Here is a 14,525-nt window from a genome sequence, read left to right as displayed (position 1 = left end):
TCCTCCATTTCCAGCAGTCACTGGGGGAGTGGTAGGGTTCACCTTCAACAGGTCATTGCTCCATCTCAGGGCAACACAGAGACACAGAAAAGACACAATCATGCATGCACAAACTCACGCCTAAAAGAAATTTAGAGAAACCACCTAACCATCGTATATGGGGCAGAGGTTCGAGTACTAGGAGAGAATGATTCAAACCCTTGACCTTTGTCCTACAAAGGCAACAGTGCTACCATCTGTGCCACCTTGCATCTCCCCACCAACACATGCAATTGTAATATTTTACAGCAAACTTTCAATGGGAACTAAATCCTAAAACAGAAATAGTTTTGGTATTAGTGCTTTAGTGTTTCATCAGCCTTGTTTTTGTTTTTCTTCTAAGTTTTAATTTAATTTAATTTTCAGAACAAAAAACCAGATGATTTTATTAAAAAACAGACTTAACTTTAGGTGTTAATTAAACTTGATCAAATACAACAAAGGATGCATATTGCACTTTTGTTGCTGAGAAAAGAACAACAAAATATAAAAAAAAAAAAACAATAAATGAGGCCGAATGCCGTTCTCTTAAATAAGACAGACAAGTGAGAACCTTTTCATTTTTCACATCTACAATGATTTACAGACCGATTTTCTCTAAAATCTGACATTTGTTGATTTCATTAAGACTTTACAAGTTTGGTTTATTGGGGAGCAAGTTAAATTAAAACTGTAACAGTATACTCTTCCAAAAGGAAAAGCATGCTATTTTCCCTCCGAGAGTTTGTGGTTTGTGTGTTCTTCCAATTTGGAGATTCTATGTTGCAACAAGCTGGGACACCACTGCTTGTTACAACTCTCCTTCACTGCAATTACAGCTGGAAGTCTGTTGGTTTATGGCTACATCAGCTTTATTTAACTGGAGGCTGGAAAGTTTGCCCATTCTTCTTTGCAAAACAGCCAAATCTCAGTCAGAACGGATGGAGAGCATTTATTAACAACTTTTTTCCAAGTTCTGATATAAAATCTTAATTGTATTTAGGTCTGGATTTTGATGAGGACATTTTAATAACATTTGGTATCATCTCCAGTGTCCCAACTTCAGTCCTTGAGAGCTACAATCCTGCATTTTTTAGAAGCGTCCCCGCCAGTACACACCTGAATCAAATGGCTGGTTTCCCTTATGGTCTTGCCATTCATCTCTGCAGGGGCCTGGTAACGGCTCATTCATTTGATTCAGGAGTGTTGGAGAAGGGATGCATCGGAAAATTGCAGGACAGTAGTTCTTGAGGACTGGACTTGGGCACCTGATCGAAACCGTCCATCTGTAGCTGTGACTGTTTCGGATTATTATCCTGCTGGAAGGTGAACCTCCATCCCAGTCTCAACAAAATGTGACAAAATGTGAATAAGTACAAGGTGTTTGAAAATTTCTTTTCAAAAAGTACTGTAGTTAGTTGAGGGGGTAAAACATTTGCAGATAAATCATATGGTTACACAAGTGTTTTGACTGTTGTCAGTGTGCTTTGCTTATATATTTGAAACTATGTCTTTGATTATTCTCATAACTTCTATTTAGGAAATTGTTCAGTATTTTTATCCCAAATTTAACAAATAATTTAAACCTTTTTAAGTGGCATTTTTTATAGTGTAGACAAATGTAATATACTGTACCAAATCAGGCATATCTGATCTATAATTATGCTTCCCTGTTGAACACCAGGCCTTGTACTTGTTTAATGCAGTAATGAAAGGAACATTGTTTTAAATTACCTAATTTTAACATGTGAATTCATGTTGCTTACAAGGAATGAGTCTCTGTTAGACATTTGCCCCAGGCAAAAGCAACAAATTCATTTAAGTCCTTTAAATTCACTTCATTGAGAGGATTTAATTGAAGCCCAGGGTTGGTGGTACAGTAAATGAGAGAAAATAGGACAAAGGAGCAAGAAAAAAATCTTGTTTGTAAAATATGTTGTCTCTGATTGGTTCCAATTCACGGTTGATGAGTGGTTAGAAAAAAACCTCAAGCCTTTCAGTTGTCCTGTATTCTGGGTTTGGACATATAGGAGTTACGCTCATAGAGCATTGTAGGCTGATAGCTCCCCTGGCATTAGCCTTGATACCCTGACTGCTTATCTGCTTAAGAAAATAAAAGCATAGAAGCAAAATGGGGTCCAAGAAGATTGTCTAATGGTTTAATGGCATACTCATTATTGGGATTAATCTGGGGCTTTTATTGAATGAATTTGCGCAGTTCCTTTCAGGGTGCAGTGCTAATCAAACAAACAACTTCAACAGCTCCCAAGAATTGGATGCACAAGTTTGAATTAAATGTTGATTTTCATTAAACCACTCAGATTCAAAATTATACAAACTCAACCCAGAAATCCCACTAACATTTGAAACCTCCAACGCTCGAGCATTATAACCTGGAAGTTGTTGGCACAAAATTGTTCAAGCCTGTATTTTATAGCATTGACCCACTTTGAATAAGTATAAATTCATCATAATTTCAAAACCAAACCATATATTTTTTTATTTTAAAATCCATCTAAAATAAGCACAAAATAGTGCCATATTTACACCTTAAATTAAAGGTGTAGGCAGAAGTTAGTCTGGCAATAGCTTCGTTTGTAATTCTGCAAAAAAAAAAGTTTGTCGTGCTTACAGTACGTTCTGGAATTTCTCCCATTCATTTGGATTGTCTCTGGTAGATTTTCTACCAGGCCAATTAGCGGACAGAAGGAGAAACTGTGAACAATGACATAGATTTTCTGCATTGTTTTAGAATTGTAAACTGACTGTAGTTTTAGTAACGGCAGAGGAGGAGGTGAGCGAAGCTATTCAGTCCGTATTGGTCACGCTTACAAATACTGAATTAATATTAACAGCAGCCTTGATATGCTCAGCACTTCTCCCTTCATAGTGGAGGATGGTTATTTACAGCACAAGCAATATCCGGTAAGCTTCATAGTGTTGACCTGGTGCATTACATACGTCACGGGCAGACATTAGTAATTGAGTAAAATTTTAAATCTCAACAGAGTCCAAGCCTCCAGGCAGCAATCATTTCTCAACAGCCCAGAGCCCAGACCCTCTGTACGAAGCGCACACTGCAGGACAAGGGGCGGGTTTTTTCACACTAGGTAAAAGTAGTCAAGTCCAGTTGTCATGCTCATTATGTAAATTTAAAAGAATTTCATGAATGTTGTATCAGGAAAACCCAAGTGGCTTTTGTCTTTGTAAATGAAGGTTAGATTGTTGCATGGACAATCTAAAATGCCAACTATTTATCCATTCCAGCCCTTATTTTTCTTATTCTTTCAGCATTGTTCCCTAAGGACAGGTCCTTGCCTTTGTAACTTGAAACAGACAGAGAGGCAACACTATTTTACACTTGCATGCACACCAACAAATTAGGCAATATTGACTGGAGCCACAACTGTATGCTCCTCTCAATAGATCAGTCATGCTCTAGCTTGCCCTGCTGCAACCCTACAGTTTAACAGCCTTAGTTCTTTTTTTTCCCTAGAAGACACATTCAATCCACCTGACACCAGAATAATGTTACTAACCACATATGCAAACACATTGTGCTCCTTAGAGCAGAACTAAGTGTGACTACTCTGAGAATGTCTTAATAAAAAAAACAATAAACCCTACAAATGTCTTATTTTCTTACTCGTTGAAGCAGCTGATATTAATTTGGATAACTATGGCAGAAAACAGGATAATACTAAATATCGAGACAATTTGAAGACTAAAGCTGGAGTGTCACTTTGTGTCCATTTTTTCAAAATACTTGTTTACATACAATCCAATGAAAATAACTTTTTTGTTGTATTTTAACTTTCATTTAATGCTCAAACATTAATTGTTACACTTTCATGCAGTACAGAGGCATATTTTCAGTCTAATGACATTTTAATAGTTTTAGATTATCACCAGCTATTCTCTTCGCAGTTTGAACTGACTTCATGTATGCTGCAAAAAATCAAAAATACTTCTCTGTGTTGGCGCCGGAGTCTCTTAACTTGTAAGATGTCAATCAGACATGGTGTTTCTTATGCATGTACAGCTTGTTTCATTCATGGCTGTGCATTTTTGCAGGCGACTAAATTTGTTAGACACATGAATGCATGGAAGCAAGCAGATAAAATTTGACATGCAAATTAAATTGACCTTTTTTCCAGATTGTACTCCATGTAGTGCTGCTGTATTCTGTACATGTTAAGTTCTTGTGTGGTTTCTTGTCCATTGAGAACCTGTAGGGCATATCTCATCTGCAATTGCTCTACTATTTGTTTCACTTAACTTCACCCTCCCCCACAGGTCAAGCACTGTTTATTCCTCCCACCTGAGCAGTTCTTAGGGAAGTCGCCTGCAGCCGCATATGTTGCCGGCGTGGCTTGGCTGCGGATTAATGACCTCGTTAAGAAGGCCACTGTCCCCGAGTGTCTTGCGCTCACATTTACTCCCGTACACATAAACGTGAAACGTCCATGTCAAAAAACATTTATATTTCTTACAAAATATACAGTACCTGCACAACACATTTATGTAGATGTGACAAATAGTTAGGATTAAAAATTGTATTACTTTATGTATCCTTTTGACCAGCATGTCCCATGAATACAAGAATATTTAATATTTCTATTACATATTCATCATGTAAATCTGGAGCAAAATTTCGATGTTCAAAAATGTATTTGATTAATTTTCCAAGGATTATTATTATTGTTAGTTCTGTAATTAATTTCAACAATTTATTCACATTTTTTAAGAGAATTATGTCTTTGGGATATTGATAAAAAATGACAGTAATGTTACTTAAACGGTGCTTTTCAAAAATATTGTGGCCTTAAATTTTGTTCAAATTTGATCACTTTGCCACTAGAAACTTTAATGTAATAACTTTAATTGTGAGACTATATGACAGACACAAAGTAGTGCATAATTATAGTCAAAGTTAAAGAATACAAAAATCCAGATAATTAAAATCAGTTAATAAAACGTTTTTTAAAAAGATAAGAGCAGTTCTATTCTGTAACGTCCTCTATCGAGCAAATAGAATCCACAGAATACATTTTTTCTATTTTGCCTTGGTCTATTTCATTAGAAGACTACAAAACACGTTGAGATATGCATTTGCAACATGAAAAAATGTTAAAAATTTAAACGGGTTTGATTTGGTAGTCGTACATTTATTTGTATGCTTTTTATTTGCCTCAGAACTTGTCTGAAAAATGATGACGCAGAAAGCTTTGACTCCAAATTACAGCATAAAAATATCAGGTCAAAAATCAGACTACACAGACCGATGCATTTTTTACAGCTTGGTGATCTGTTCCTACTGTTATGCCAAAGTAGACTGCAGTAAATGTGGCAGACATTAGCATTGCTGTCTGGTCTATGATGCTCCGAGTCTTGCAGAGCAGGAAGTGAGCTAAATGATTTCACATTTAGAGATTATGAAGTAAATCAGCTGAACCTGGATCTCTAATTCATCAGCAGTAAACACGAAATGGGATGGGAGTAGGAATATTTGGGACTGGTTAACCACAAACATCTACGTGTAAGACCTGAACAGATCAAATATTGCTTTGTGTAGAACAAAATCCTCCAGTGCAACATAAACAGAAAACTGTCTGCCTTAGAGAAAATTACAGTGAAAACACCAGCATCCACACAAAGACACATACACATGCTTTCTGCCTCAGAAGGACACCTGCACAGTGACACTACGGTGTTTACAGGAAATTCCATCCCTATTGCTCTTGTGTTTGCCTGTTCGAGCCCTGAAGACATAGAGGCCACTTTTCTGTTGAGCAGCGTTGTATTTGTCTGTGCATGTAAGACATGCCCGGTACAAAGCCAGCATCTCATACTTCGGTGGGTCTGGATCGGGAGGACGCCCAAGCAGACAGGAATGAGCCAGAGTGCTGTATTGTATGTTGAATATTAGAGAATTTATAAACTGTTCACACCATTTGAAGTTCAGAATTCGACAAAAACAAATCACTTTTTGGTTTTATATGCCCGTGAAACAGAAAACATACTTTATGTTCTCATTCTATATGCTCAGACATGTCTATGTCTGAGATCAGCCCAGTCAAAGTCCAGACCACAATATAATTGAGAATGTGGGGTGAGACCTAAACATTTGCAAGGACTTTTCATCCAGTAGATCCATCCATTCTGAGCTCGAGCTATTTAACAAGGAAGAAACATTTTTCTCTCATGGGCAAAGCTGCAGGTAAACCAACAACACTGTAACTGCAGTGAATGATGGTTCTGCAAAGCACTGGCTTACTGAATACAAATGCACACCACACTTTTAGCATTTTATTTGTGAAAAACGCTGGTCTTCCTTCCCCTTACACAGTTACAGACTAGTTTATCTGTCAAAATACTCTGATGTTTGTGGATGTGGCATGATAAAATGTGGGGAAAAAAAATGCCAGGAGCATGGAACCTTTCGCAAGGCATTTTGACTATTATTGAAACAGTAGTGGAGCTGGAGACTGTGCTGCAAAGGGATGGGCAACTCAGGAATTAGTCTCTGCCTTTTTCTTCAAGGTGCACAGAGTCGAGGCCTGTAGACATTCGGGCATTCTGCTACTTCCATATGCAAAGACAAGATATACAAACACCTTTATACAAGCTTAAGAAATGCATGGGTACAACAGCCTGCATGAGCTTTAATGAAAACTGCTCACCTTTTTCATTCACCAATCCAATTCCCTTTAAATAGAGAACGTATTATACAAAAATATGCACCTACTCTGCCCATTTGGAAAAGGTTCAAGCTGCCAGTTAACCGCACATGTTTTTCTGCACGACTCTGAAGCTTCTCCATAAATATCCTGCTCTTGCTTGTGGTGTCTGAAATTGCTATTTGCATAACTCTTAACATAGTATTGGTGTAGTGTAAGCAGTTCCTTGAATGGCAGAAAGGAAGAGGAGCAGGGTTAACAAGTGCATAGCAACAACCTATGGTGCAAATGCTTGTCACTCACAACAAGGGAACCCCAGATTCTTCAGCAGCGCATAAAGTGACGAGATGATGTGGAATGTGACTGTCAGGTTTTAGGAAGAGCTCTGAAGACCCTGAGTTTATCAGGTTTCCACACTTTACCTTGCCTGGTACATTCCTCGCTAGTGTGGTAGAGGTAGGGAGATATAGTGTATAGGGTTTGTATCTGGATTTCATCACTATTAAGCAATCCTGCTACCAATTAACTCTCATAGAGAGGTAAGTGAAGCAAGAACTCCTTAAATTGAGCACTGCCACTGTTGATGTTTAAATACTGATTTTTAATGAGAGTGACAGTCTTTGATATGTATTTGAACCACCAGGACATAATAAAAGGAGAATTGAAGTCACTGGTTTACTTTACCTATATATTATGGTTAATGGTGATTAGCATAAACACACAGTGCATGCACAGTTTGAAATCTGTCGCCCTATTCATGTGGTAGCCATGCTTGTGGAAAACTGAAAATGGAACTTCTTTCAATTTTCCCGATCTTGGCCAGCCAAGACACAAAGACCCTGCTGTGTGTCCTGTGTCTTTCTCTGGGTCTCTTCAGGGTGTGATGTGCCCAGAAGACCTCACAAAGGAAGGTAAACATAAGCATCCTAACCTGATTCCAGAGCCACTTGAGTGGATTTGCTCTGCCCCCCCAGGTGACCAAATTTCTCACCCTGTGCCTAAATGACAACAAAACACCCTATGAAGGAAATGTATTCTTGCCGCTTGTAACCCTGATCCCCTTTCCGTTTTTGTCACTACCTTGTGACCATAGATGAAGGTCTGAAAGTATATTGAAGTAAATAAATATTCACCTTTTGGCTTAGGTCTTTCTTCACTACAACAGATTAGTGTGGTGCTGTTCCAATCTGTCTATCAATGTCCCATCTTCCCTCATTTGTGAAAGACACTGAGATATTTAAGCTGTTCCACTTGGGGGCATCACAGCGTGCAGTGTGTGCCCCGTATACAGAGGCTATAGACTTTGATGCAGCCGTTCCAAGTTCTACTCCCATCCTCGGTACATTTGCCACATGTCTTCCCCCCTAATCTCTCTGCCCCTTTCCTGTCAGATTACTTTCATATAAACAGCACTAAAAAGGAATCCATTTGCAAACCACACTTCAGGATCTACTGTGTTTTAGACTATCATGTGAAATTTAAATAAAATGCTATAAAGTTTGCAATTGTAACAGGACAAAATGATACTAAGATACAATAGATATGAAGACCTTTTGCAAAGCACTGTAACAGTTTACAATGAGGTACTTACAAGCTCTTAAAATCAGCTATATTTTCCACCGTCTTTAAAGAAAAAGCTAAACTCAAATGCAGTGAAAGCTAATTGGAACAAAAAAACAATGAAACAAAGAATAGCAATCTGATTTGAAGGGACCTAAATTAGCATATTATTTTCAATTTCATGTTTAATGGCCAATTTCAACTGGAAACAGTGGGCTAATATTTGGCACAAGAAAAATATTTACAAATATTTATAATGTATGATTGCAGATCCTCATTCATTTGTTGCCTCAGTCCCCCTCTTCTTGCCCCCTCCTCCAGTTCCCTGTGTTACAGCCATTTACCTAATTGGATAAAACGACTCCTGGATGTATGCCAAAGGGGCTTTATAGTCCATGTTTGCGATTCAGATGTTTGATTATAAGCTCTCTTTGATAATTACTCCCAGTTTGCTACCAGCCAGTCAGGCCCACTCTCTTTATCGCTTCCTTGCTGCGCAGTGAACAGCAGTGGTGTGTGCCCAAAATCAACCACCAGGCTGTAAAAGGTACCGCAGCATGCCTTCTGGGCTCCAACATCATAGGCGTGTTTTGTGCCCAGTTTACCAAGGCTAATTATCCCTAATTCGAGGTAATGGCGTGATCAAGTGTGCGCTATTATCACAGATCCCCACTCACCCTCCTCTCTCAAATGGCTGGTCCTTCAAAGGTTAGTATTCCCAAGCTTTGTTATACTTCTCTTGATTGGTCTCCTGCTTCCACTTCCTCCACTAACACATTCCTTCCTTTATCACCATCTGCTCCTCTCGGCTTGGACCACTCTACATTCACGTGCATCTGAAACACAGTTAATGCATCAAGGGCTCATGACTGTAAGTGAGTGAGATAGGTAGCCTCACCTGAACTGGCCCTGAGGGGTCCTTGAAGCTGATGTGGTTATCAGTACACCGAGAGGGAAGGAGACATAATCTATTCCGTGGCTCATGGGGGTCTTTCATCGACCTTGCTGCTCTAAAAGAGTCTTTCCTGAAGGTCTTGGACTGCAATATGGCCAATCCCAGCCATCCCTCCAGCTCCGCTGATATGGCCCAACTCTATTAGGTCTTGTCTGCATGCTTGAGCTCATGTCAGGTCTACCTTCACATCCCACAGGGCAGCTCTGGAAGGTAAAGACCCAGAGGATACCCTGAAAGTTTAAAATGACTGGAACTTATCCCACCTCTTGAGCTGGAAAACTCCTTATTTAAAAATTTATTCTCTTATATCCATACTTCCCAGTCAATACTAAGGATTACAGGCACCACCAAAACCAATAGACATTTTAAACTGTAGGATTTGGACTGTTTTAGTTTGTTTTAAGCCTCAAAAATGCTAAAACGCATTATACGTACTAAGACTAAAAGCTTGAAAAAAGGCGATATTAGGTATGACATCACACCTTTAGTTGAAATCATTCAAACATTAAATAAATTCACCTTTTTTAAAAAATCAAATCAGACCAAAATGCTCTTACTTTAGATCATTTCTATTTGCTGAATGATAAAGTATGTCAGATTTATTTTGTCATGTTTTCAAAAATGGACATTTAAAAAGATTTCTATTTATTTGGTATACATAAACTTCTAGTTTCAACTGTAATCTATAAATAAATACATTTGGCACTTTATAAAGTCTAGAACTATTGACAGATGTATTGGACTTTAAAATGAGTAAAGTGCAGCAAAGGTGTTGTATAGGTATTAGAGTAATTTTCAGTTCAAGAAATTCAACCTGCCAAGAAATAAAACATGGCTTTTAGTCAAAGGCTTTAACCTGACACATTTACATGCAGTTATATTTATATGTACTGTCTATTTTTTTAAAATAAGTTTCTTTAGCTTTTTAAGTAAGATAAAAAATTAGGAGAAAAACATAATGCCGTTCTAAACAATTAGCAGCGACAATGTTATCGTAGGATTTGTTTCAAGTATCCCTTCAGTTTTTACTAAGTCAATATTCTTAGTTGGAAATAAGATAAGTTCTTCACAGTCAAATTTCTAAGCAGGAAAGTACCGCTTACGGTCACCCACATCAGAAGCACTTGTACCAGTTTTAGATCTTTGTTTAAACATGTTTTATTTTCATTTAGTTTTTGTTTTCAGACTTAAACTAAGGAGCTAACACAGAATTAATTTCTGCAATAGCTAAAAATAGTCTGCATTTCAGCAGTTTAGACCAAAAAAAAACGGAAACAGAAGGTGCGACCTAATATGAGTCTTCTCTTACTAATCTTTTTCTCTTGGCTGCTCTTTATTATACAGTCTGAGATGTATTCATAGTGAATCCTTCTGTTCTTCACTTTTTGTCACTTGTATATACATGTGCACGCGCCAACACGCACCCCTTAAATGTGCACATAGCAGTCGTGATTACCATTGTTTTAATCCTTTTATTTTATTTCCATCCTCACATTTCCTTGCTCTTTGGTGGCGTGCATGCAAATGTGGATGGTAATGAGCAGAAAAAAGCACTGAGAAAGGGGTGGGGGAGTAGGAGAAAAAGACAATTTCTTTGCCTCTGAACAATCAAAGAGGCAAACACTCCCCCATTCTTTGTACTTTCTTTGGCTCGTGCGTGTGTGTGTGTGGGTGTGTGTGAGAGTGTGTGTGGTGTGATGATGGCTGAGAAAGCAAAGGGATGAGGAGGGGGGGTCTTTTGCTGTCATGTGTCTGACAGATATTGAAGATAATTGTCCGCTTTCTTCGTCTTGCTTGTGTAATTCCACTGTTGCTGCAGCTTGAACAGCGCTCACCTGGGCAGAAGAGGATGGCAAGGCGGACGCAGCGGGGAGCTGCAGAGAGCGGGGGTTGGTATGTTTGGTAAAAGGAAGAGGGGCGCACACCCTACTTACAGCGGTTTATGAGATGGGTTTTTCCACTCATACAGGATCTATTTTTCTTTAAGGTTTTCTAAGCAGCTTTTAGGACGTGGAGGAAGAGTTGCGACATTTTTTTCTTTTCGCATTCAAGTTGGCCTTAAAAAGTTTGCCCTGTCTCCATCGAGCTCCAAGAGGAAGGTGGATGGCAAAGTGGAGACAAAGTGAATCCAGGAGACTGAACAGGTGTATTATTGGGTGGAATACATTTGAATGACAAAAAACCCAGGAGAGGATTATTCAGGCATCTCCAATTCTGAATAGAGGGCATCAACTATTAATGAGATGGAGCGATTCAGATTTCCAGAGCTGCTCCTGGCTGCACATGGGCGCTCTGCACTGTTAAAATGTTTACTCTGGGGGGGACAAAGGATTTAGGTGCGTTTGGGTCCTTTCTATGAACTTCTCAATCGGGTACTCTCGAGCTGCTGAAAAGTGTTTGTGTCTGTCTCAACCCATTCCCGCAGCAAAATGTGAAATAAAAACATACAATCTGTACTTTTAGTAACGTCACTAATTTTTTTTTCAGAAATGGAACACAAATCTAATTCAGAAAAAATATTTTCTGAAATAATTTGGTCAAGGATTCCGATACCCCACTTGTCTGTCCTGTCATGAGATATCTTTACTTCACAGCTGTTCCTAAGTGCAATGCTACACTTCTGCACTCTTTATGGTGGAGCATGAGTATTTTGAGATCATAATATAGGCATAAATTACCGTACACTTAAAATTATAGAAACAATTGGCTAGAGCCAAACTTAAGGCTATATTTAATCTGCAGTCTTTCATTTTTTTTGGCCGGGATCTATTTATTTATTTTTTTGCTCCATTGTTCGCATTATAGTTTAAATGCAACTACCATCAAGCTACATTGAAGTGTGAACCGTCTCTATATCTGAAGTAAGTTGTGTGTGCAGAAGATGCTGCATTCCATTCAAAGTCAGATTGAATTCGATATGAATACTCATATTTAAGGTGTTTCAAAACTTAAGATATTGATTTTATTTAAGACTGTATGGAAGCAACCCGGTACTAATTAAAAAAATATATCCACCATGCTGTTCAGACTGTCAAAAGAAATCTGATATTGGTCAAGAATGCAGAATAAAGTTGGATTTGAAGTTTAAAACTTTATAACTGCTGAATAGAAATAAAACTTAAGTAATTATTTTTGGACCTAAATAGGAAGGCTTAAGAGTCAGCACAAACCAGGACCAAAATCTAGATGTGGACCAGGACATCCAAAAACACATAAAGGCAGTAACAAAGTTGGCCTTCTCTCACCTCAGGAACATTTCGAGTATTAAAGGATTAACATCCCAGTAAGATCTTGAAAAACTCATTCATTTATTATTTTTGATTCAATTGGTTACTGCAACAGTGTCTCCAGAATGCTGCTGCTTGTGTTCCCAGCAAAACTAGGACAATAGAGTCACATCTCAGCCCTAAAGTCCTTATGCTAACTCAGTTTATAAATGACCGAATGGCTTAGCATCAAAGTACATTAAAGATCTTTTGACATTGTATCAATATTCAAGATCACTCAAGTCTGTATATGCATGTCTACTTTGCATCTCCAGAGCCAAAACCAAACAAAAACATTCAGTTTTTATGCTCTACAGTACTAACCAGGAATAAAAGTCCAAAAAACTGAAAAACTGCTGAAACTCTAGGTTCCTTTAAGTCGAGGCTTAAAACCCATTTGTTTAGAGTTGCTTTTAATTAATAATAACTGGAAAATAGATTAAATCTAATATGGATGGCAACTTTTCATTACTTCTCTACTTCCTCTGTAATAATAATAATACACGATGTAACACAATAAACAAACAAAAAAAATCACATTACATTATAAACTGAAATAACTTCTATGTATTATCTAAGCTAAATCTACTGTATCTAAATAGGAATATGTTGCTGTATTTAAAACTTTAGCAAATTGTGCTTCTGCTGTTGGAGTTCTAAGAAAAGACGGAAGCAGCACAAACCAAACTAAAGAAATTGTCAAAACCAGGCCTCTGAGCAGTTAACCTTCAGGCCCCAGAGGCAGAAAGCTAAATAAGAACAAGAAGAAGCTAAAGCAATACTGACTTCAGACTGGGGAGAGCTTGGAAAACACATAGATGAAATTGTACAATAATCGTTTCCTTCTGTGTGGGCTCCAAATCTCAGAGCAGGCGTTCATTTGGAAAATGTGCAACCTGGTTAAGAGGACAGGGAAACTTGGGAGATAAATCCGACGGAAAAAACTGTAGGTCAACGAGACGTCTGTGACGGGAGGGTTACACTATGGAGGAAAAGGAAGAGTCAACCAGATGTTACGGAGAGACTGATGCACGGAGACCACAGATCATTTGAAATGAACGACTGATTCTCTGTGCTACAAGCAGGTCTTTGCGTCGGAGCTGGGAAGTTTGCAGCATGCTGCATCTGCTGCTCAGTCCAGATGAGGGGGATTTCCAACAAACACTGTATTTTGTAGTGATGGTAGGCTATGTAATGCTACAGCTAAGAACTTTTCCCCAACTATTTGTTTATTTGCCACATAAATCAGTTTATTCTCTCCACCACAAATGAAACAGGGTAACAGCAGAAACATTAATCGTAATCACATCATAGTTAATTACTAATAACATTTTCTTCACTGTCTGCGCATTATTCAATGTGATGATTTAGTTTATGAATGCAATTCTCTCTGATAATGTCAAAATGGGATTCTAAGCTACTTATAAAAGTTACATTTTGCAGTCCTTATGTAAAAGATTCTAAAAAAAAAAAAATCAAACAATCGTAATTATGATATACAGATATTATGAACCAGTGCTATGAAAAAAGCAGGAACCCCAATTAAATATTTAGTTTCTTCAGAACTAGATGCATAATGCTTAATAACATTTTTGTTTAAGCTTGTAAAATGATATTACTGTACGGTAAACACTAAAATGTCTATCTTACCATAAATGTAAACTAAAATCTGTTTGGAACATGAATAAAAAGTAAGGACACCCTGCCGCCCAGGTGTTCCTCATTTTAGAGGAAATGTAAAACAGATAAAGAAACAACATATTTACCCAGTATTATTTGCCAGACCGATAACAGTGGCGTAATCTGCAAACGTCTTGGTTTGCATAGACATGTCCAATGAGCTGTGTGAAGAGAGCAGAGAAATTGAGAAATTAAGCAACCCTGAGTACCATCTGTGCGCAATGGTTTTTGTTTTTGTGCAGGTGAGACTGCTCCCCAGACTCACCTGCTTGCTGCTACTCAGTCAGGAAACCAGTAATCCACCGACACCTGAAGCTGGGAGGCTGTGGAGGATGTTTGGCTTAAAAGAGTTGAAGTTCAGATGCC

The sequence above is a fragment of the Xiphophorus couchianus genome, chromosome 12, assembly GCF_001444195.1.
Source record: "Xiphophorus couchianus chromosome 12, X_couchianus-1.0, whole genome shotgun sequence".
NCBI classification, from domain to species: Eukaryota; Metazoa; Chordata; class Actinopteri; order Cyprinodontiformes; family Poeciliidae; genus Xiphophorus; species Xiphophorus couchianus.
This window is presented reverse-complemented; position numbering follows the sequence as displayed.